This window comes from Podarcis erhardii, assembly GCF_964252035.2.
Source record: "Podarcis erhardii genome assembly, chromosome: 7".
Lineage (NCBI taxonomy): Eukaryota > Metazoa > Chordata > Lepidosauria > Squamata > Lacertidae > Podarcis > Podarcis erhardii.
This window is the reverse complement of record NC_138511.1, coordinates 27,426,680-27,434,464: the sequence shown is the minus strand read 5'-3', so window position 1 is coordinate 27,434,464 and position 7,785 is coordinate 27,426,680. Positions and strand designations below refer to the sequence as shown.

The window sequence follows — 7,785 nt, the reverse complement described above, 5'->3', positions numbered from 1 at the left end:
TCCCTTGTATGGATGGGGAACGAGCTGACCTGCGCCGCTGTGCAGGGAGCATTCTGCCTCCTCTCTTTGGTCCCTTGGCTGTCGTTCAATGAGCCCCCTGTTGGCACTTTGGCAGGGCTCCCCAGAGATGCCCCCAAACCTGGCAGCCTGCTCTGCCCATGGCTTGCATCTACCATGGCTCTGGCTGGAAGTCACTTGATGGCAGGTAGTCCCCTGCTTCAGCAGCAGCGTAGCACATAAAAGAGCCTGATGCATCAGTCGAAAGGGGGCCCATCTAGTTCAGCATCTTGTTCTCACTGTGGCCCACCAGATGCCCAAAAGGGAGACCCGCAAGCCAGACCCCATCGCAACAGCACTCCCCTTCCCTGTGGTTTCCAGCAAGTGGTATTCAGAAGCATTACTGCCTCAGTTCTCAGCCAGTGTAGTGTAGTGGTTAAGAGCAGTGGACTCGTAATCTGGTGAACTGGGTTCGCTTCCCCGCTCCTCCACATGCAGCTGCTGGGTGACCTTGGGCTAGTCACACTTCTTTGAAGTCTCTCAGCCTCACTCACCTCACAGAGTGTTTGTTGTGGGGGAGGAAGGGAAAGGAGAATGTTAGCTGCTTTGAGACTCCTTCGGGGAGAGATAAAGCAGGATATCAAATCCAATATCATCATCATCATCTGTGGCTCCTGGAAGCTGTTAGCCTGAGACAGAGGCCCCGCCCCTGAGAGGAGCCGGCTAAACCAGGTGAGGGTACCCAGTGGGTCTCAAACCTTAGGTGAGTTAGGGACTTCCCCTGCATGTGATCACAGGCTGCTGCCAGCAGACAAGAAGGCGGTGTCTGCATGTGCTGTAGAAGAAAGTGAGGGGCAGGTGGAGCTCATCAGCCTGGGGAGGTAGCTCATCTCGGAGAAGGAAAACTCTGATCCTAAGCCTCTGCTTCCTTGAGGGATATCTTTGGGAGAAGGAATGGCTAAACCCTACACAGATTCAGAGTGGAGTCTCTAAGATGGTTGGATGCCCCCTTGCACGCTTCCTTCCAGCAACTCCTGCAGCCAAGCTGGTGCCAAACGTCTCGCTCTCCTTCCCTTTGGACCACATCAGCGAGGCGAAGAGGGTGGGGTGCGGTGGGGTCTTCTCTTCTAAGCACCCCAGGACCTCCACGCACCCTCTCCAGACATGCAAACAACGGCCTCGGACTGCGGAGGCCGAGCATAGCAGAAGCCAGCCACCGTGTCTAGTAGCCATGTACAGCCCTCTCTGGTCCTCCTCTTTTCATGCAGCAGCGCCCTGCGTCTTTTTCCCGCTGGCAGGTCGAGCCAGCCAGTTCCAGGCGCAGACGCCGCTGCCTGCTGGCTGGAGCCGGGGCGCTGGGGATGCTGATGCTGCGGCTGTTCCCCGAGAGGCGCCTGCGCTCCGGCTGCAATTTCCTTGATACGCATCGGCGGCGGCGGCACCGCTCCTCCGTCTGTTGCGAGGCGGCGGCGTCTCCGCTCAGCTTCTCGCGGCCATCCCTCGCTCGGCTTTGCCCTCGGCGGCCTGATCCCGTGCGATTGTCGCAGGTTAGGACGGAGGCGGAGGGAAGATCTGCACCCATGCCGACCAACTGATCAAAGCGCATCCTCCATCCCGGCTTAAATTGGGGGAAGTTGGCTCTGAGCTTAGCAGAGAGAGGGCGACTCAGAAACACAAGAAAACGAGGCTTCCATTAATAACGATCTGCTCGCCCACCCAGGTCATGCCAATGATGGGGAGCTGCCTGTGTTGTGCCCCCTTCACATGTTGCTATCACCCCACCCAGTTCCCATCAGCCTCAAGCAGCTTGGCATGAGTGTAATGGGGGAGTAAAGTAAAGGTAAAGGGACCCCTGACCATTCGGTCCAGTCGCGGACAACTCTGCCGTTGCAGAGGTCATCTGTGGTCATCTTGCTTTATTGGCTGAGGGAGCCGGTGTACAGCTGGTCATGTGGCCGGCATGACTAAGCCGCTTCTGGCGAACCAGAGCGGCGCACAGAAACACTGTTTACCTTCCCGCCGGAGTGATACCTATTTATCTACTTGCACTGGCATGCTTTCGAACTGCTAGGTTGGCAGGAGCTGGGACCAGACAACGGGAGCTCACCCCGTTGCGGGGATTCAAACCGCCGACTTTCTGATCTGCAAGTCCTAGGCTCTGTGGTTTAACCTAACCCTGTGTCCCTTAATAGGGGAGTAGCTGCCCCCTAAAATCAAGCAAAAACAAACAAACAAAGCTAACTGACCAATTACGTCACAGGTAACTCGGTTCTGGCCCCTCCCCCAACATAAAGCCTGCCCTTCCTAAAATAAATCTTGACTACGCCCATGCAGCCTGGCTAGCCTTCTGTGATGATGCTGGGAGATGGAATCCTGCAACATCTGGGGTGTGTGTGTACAGATGTTCCTCGCTGCTGCTTGATGCTGAGTACATCTCGGCACCCATCCCAGCCCCCAGCCCCAGCCCCCACCAGCCCTGTGTCTCCCTGTTTCTTTGCACATCAGCATAAACTGGAATGCTGGTAGTACATGTGAAAAGGATCTAAGGGTCTTAGCAGACCACGAGCTTAACATGAGTCAACAGTGTGATTCAGCAGGGGAAAGAAGGCAATTATTCTAGGCTGCATCAAGAGAGGGACAGTTTCCCAATCAAGGGAAGTAATAGGCCTGTTCTGTTCTGCCTTGCTGGAGTGCTGCTGGATCCCATTCTGGGCAGCACCATTTGGATATTGACAAGTTGGAATGTAGGCAGAGGTGGGTGACCAAGATGATCAAGGGTCTGGAAACTACTTGGTTGGTTGTGCAAAAATGTGGCATGCCCACATCCGAAGTTCCTCTCAGCTTATTACACAACCGTGAGTCACTGATGAAGTGAGCATAACTGTTTGGAAAGTGTTAGCAACAAGGTCAGGAGGATCAAAGCACTGAGAAGGTATAACCTACACTTCAGGTCTTTGAGATGTTTCCAGAAAGTATTCAGGTCATATGTTATCTGCCTCCCACCTACCCCCCTCAACTTCCCAAGTATCGGCTGAGGCAAGCTGGAAATAGATGTGCTTTGGAAACCCAAAAATATATCGCACTGAGTCACGTTTGGTGAATCAAGGTATGCAAAGTAGTATTTGGATTTCTCCCCCCTGAACAATGCTCGGAAATGCATTGGCTCAGGAATCCAGCTCTTTCCCTCCTTATTCCTCTCTTTCCTCCCTCCCTCTCTCTTCTGTCAATCTGCAGCATGGAAGCCCTTTGGGGCAGAGACTTGTTTGGTTTTGCTCATGTTATTTGAAGTCAGTGGATGGTGGAGCCCTCTTCTTGCTGTTCTGAACAGTACCCACCACTCTGGACCTGATCCAGCCCCTGTGCTAAGGAGGCTCAGCGAGGGATTCCCAGGCAGAATTGCTGCACCTGCAAAGGGCCCCCAGATTCTCTGGTTGTTCCTCTGGGATGACTCCCCAGCAATGATGCCATTGATACAAGATCCCAGGAGATCTTTCCTTTTCCTCATTTCTTTGTCAGATCATCCACTTGCAATATCCCAATAGCCATGCTACATTCCTCCATGCAGCCTCTCTGTGTGCCATTTCTATGCTTTCAGGCCCCCAAATTCTTTATGGGAAAATTGCCCACCAGTAATACACAGCCAAAGGGTCACTGACAAGGGCAGCTGCTCTGCTGCCTCAGGCGGACAACAGAAAAACCACCTGGCTGGAAGCAAGAGGAAGCCTGGAACTTGGCCGCCTCCAAGGGGAAGCCGGCCGGACATCTGTCTCTGCTTCTTCTCCCACACATTTACAAATGTTCTGCAAGCCTATCGTTTGCTTCCTAGGGAGAGAAAATCCATCATACTCACAAGGAGCTGAAACAAACTTAACCATTTTAACAGGTTGCTTCTTACAGAGGCCTTTTTCCATCTCTCAGCATTTTTATGTGTCAGAAATCGTGCTGGGGGGGGGGGCATCTGTGTCTGTAAGGGATGGCAGTCATAGGGATGCTTCATGTTTTACATCTTTCATGTCACCCTTTCCCAACCGTGTGCCCTCCAGATGTTTTGGACAACAGCTGCCACCAGCCCCAGATGCCACAGCAGGTTTTTTTTGGGAGGAATAAGGGCCTCTTGGGATGCGGGTGGCGCTGTGGGTTAAACCACAGAGCTTAGGACTTGCAGATCAGTAGGTCGGCGGTTCGAATCCCCGCGACAGGGTGAGCTCCCGTTGCTCGGTCCCTGCTCCTGCCAACCTAGCAGTTCGAAAGCACGTCAAAGTGCAAGTAGATAAATAGGTACCGCTCCAGCGGGAAGGTAAATGGCGTTTCCGTGCACTGCTCTGGTTCGCCAAAAGCGGCTTAGTCATGCTGGCCAATATAGCGAGATGAGCGCCACAACCCCAGAGTCAGCCACAACTGGACCTAATGGTCAGGGGTCCCTTTACCTTTACCTAAGGGCCTCTTACTTTTAGGGCTGATGAGAGCTGTTGTTGTCCAAAATATATTGAAGGCATAAAATTGACTGTTTTACAGCATTTCTTGTATTGCCTCTTACCATAGAATCACAGAACTGCAGAGTTGGAAGGGACCTTGAGGATCATCTAGGGTTTCCCAAACTTGGGTCTCCAGCTGCTTTTAGCCTACAACTCCCATCATCCCTAGCTATCTGGACCAGTGGTCAGGGATGATAGGGGTTGTAGTCTAAAAACAGCTGGAGACTCAAGTTGGGAAACACTGATCTAGTCTAATCCCCCTGGAATGCAGGAATATGCAGCTGTCCCATGTGGGGATCAAACATGCAACCTTGGTGTTATCAGCACCATGCTCTAACCAGCTGAGCTATCCAGTTGGTTATCATATCATCCTCTTCATTTTAATTGCCTTCTCCCTTTGGAGCTATAACTGAAAGGTGGTATGAAAATAAACTATGTTAATAAAAGAAAGAGATTCATGCTAAAATATGCTTGCTTCTTTGGCAGCAGATGATGGATTTATAAGCATTGGTTTTGTACTTCCCTGTAGTGCGACATTTCAGGGGCAGCCTTTAGCAGAAGCTGCTTCCTGTTGAAGGGAACGTATTGGACACTCGGGGTGTTTTCTTAACATTGGTTTATTTATGAATATATACACTCTGAGTGGAAGTGGGTGAGAAGCAGACACAGTGACTGGGAGTCCTTGTTTTGAAAGAATACCAGTCCCTAAAAGGAACAGCAGGCCCTTTCAGCAGCTGTCCCAAAGTGTGTTTTGCCACCCATCTGCAAAACCACAAATCCAAGTGCCAGGTGGTGTAAGGAGCATGGAAATCCAGGGACATATCTTTCAGCAATCAAATGCCTCAGTAAACAGGGATGTTTTGAAATTCCTCCTAAAAGTGTCATAACTGATGGACATGAAGCAGTTAATGTAACAATCAATAAAAGCAACCCATCAATCAAAATAAAGCGGTGTATTAGAAATCACAGATTAACACACACACACACACACACACACACACACACACTCAATAAATAGGCAGAGTATTCTTTAAAAATGACTCCTGCTGAAATGGAAAGGTCTTCTTCATCAAGCACCTGCAGTTCAACAGGGATGGGGCCTGTCTGATTTTAGCTGGTCCACAGTACTGAACGAATAGCTCTTGGCAGATATGAGCGCTAAAGTAGAGTGCATCTGCACCCAACTTTTGCCCTGTGTTTTCTAGGCACAGGCCTCTGCTTTAAAGCTCTGTGTCTGAGAGCTCCCTGCCCCCTGCTTTCCCCAGGAAAACTTGCCTCTTTGCCACTGAATCGGAACAAATGGCAATTCGTATCTTCCATGGATTGCCATCTGTTCTGATTGAGCACTAAAGAACAGGTTTCTGTGCAGAAATTGCCAGGGCAAAGAAGTGGGGAAAGTGCTTGGACAGAGCGTTTTAAAGCATGGACCTGTGCCAGGCAATGCGACACAAAAAGAAGTCTGGATGAGAATGAGAGGCAGAAGCAGAGTCACAGGTCGACCAAGTTGGATTTAGTTCCAAAATCAAGCCTGAACCCAGGTTGAAATGAATCTGCTCTGCCACTGCTCTCCACCAACCTGCTCAAGAACAGGGTATTTGTGACCAGGTAGCAGTTGTTAGCAGCTGCAAGATCCAAGGTGGGCTTCTGCAGGAGTACATACACTACCACCTGTTTAAGGGCAGGGGATTCACTTCATCATGTGTTTACCACACTCTGGACCCACCCAGTCAATTGTCCCCTGTCCCCTGGACTGTCATTCGCCAGCCAGGATGGACAGGAATTAAGACGGCAAGGAGGTAGTCACTAGAGCAAGACGGTTTGAGCCTATTACACCAATCCTGGTCTAACTGCACTGGCTACCAATTAGTTTCCGGGCCCAATTCAAAGTGCTGGTTTTGACCTATAAAGCCTTAAATGGCTCAGGACCGCAATACCTCAAGGACCGCCTCTTCCCATATGAACCTACCCAGACCCTGAGATCATTTTCTGAGGCCCTCCTTCGTGTGCCTCCTCCTCGAGATGTCCAGAGGGTGGCAACATGAGAACGGGCCTTCTCTGTAGTGGCTCCCCATCTGTGGAATGCTCTCCCCAGGGAAGTTTGCCTGGCGCTTTCATTATACACCTTTTGGCACCAGGCAAAAACGTTCCTTTTTAACCAAGCCTTTGGTGGATCTTATTGACATCCAACACCCTTTTAGAATGTGGCTTTTTTGTGTGTGGGGGGGGATGATACTGGGTTATTGCATTTGGTTTGATTTTATATGTTGTGGTCTTGTTGTGAACTGCCCTGAGACCTCCATGTATAGGATGGTGTATAAGTTGAAATAATAATAATAATAATAATAATAATAATAATAATAATAATAATAATAATGGTCCTATCATTGCAAGTGCCCTGTTCACATCACCAAGCTGCATGAACTGAAATCCATCCCATCAAGTACGTGAAGGTGCTACTTTAGACACTGGATTTGCAAGCCCTGCATCACCCAAGGTGCTGCAGACTGGAGCAACTTTCTCCTGGAAGTGCTGCAGAAATCGCTCACAGATGGCTGCCATGCACGCCAGTCTCATTGATTTCTCATTGAATTTTTAAAATTATTATTATTTTGTTCAGTGCTTTTTTTCTGGGGGGTACTGAATGGTATGCAATACCAGCACCTTTTTTCCCTAGAAGAAAAGCACTGATTGTCAACTGTTTAATTCCCCGAGAAGAGAAATACTGATGGGCAGGATATAATTCTCTTAAACAAACAAAGATAGGAAGGTAAACAGAGCAACTAGCCGGTGCTGTTTGACTTTTAAGAGTTTTCAGCTGGCTACGGTGGAGTGGGAACGCGGCATCCAGGTCTGTTTCTGGAAGGATGTGATGAATTCATCCTCAGCTGTCAAGAGAGCGGATGGGAAAGGGATTCTGAACCCAGTGCTGCACTTTGTCCCTTTCTGACACATTCCCAGGCTCCTTCCTTTCCTTGCAGATAACGCTGGGAGGTTCCTTGCCACGGTTGAGCAGAGGCAGGAGATGTTAAATCCAGCATCCACCTCTGTGACTCTGGGGAGCCTCAGCCGCAGACAGAAGGTTCCCTTGCGAAGCCAAAGGGTCCATAATTCATCCCAACAATCAGGGGCTTCTTGGCCCTGCTCTGCTGCATCCTGTCTCCGAGGCACCAGAGGACATGCAGGGGAGATGCTCCCGGGTCCTGCGGCTGCCCGACTGGCAGCATTTACAGATGTCTGGCTGCCGAAACAGATCTTGTCGAGGGGCTTCCCTCGCCCCTGAACATTTTTGAATTGCACGAGACATATTTCATTT

At 50.3% G+C, this 7,785-nt stretch overlaps 1 long non-coding RNA gene across 1 annotated transcript in view; it reads left to right on the top strand.

The window, feature by feature from the left end:
* Positions 1-276: 276 nt before the first annotated feature.
* The window catches only part of LOC309347120, an 85,027-nt gene continuing 77,518 nt past the window's right edge, over positions 277-7,785 (top strand). The window contains exon 1 of the long non-coding RNA XR_014158869.1: positions 277-502. This is a non-coding gene — a long non-coding RNA (uncharacterized lncRNA). The remainder of the gene's footprint in view (positions 503-7,785) is intronic.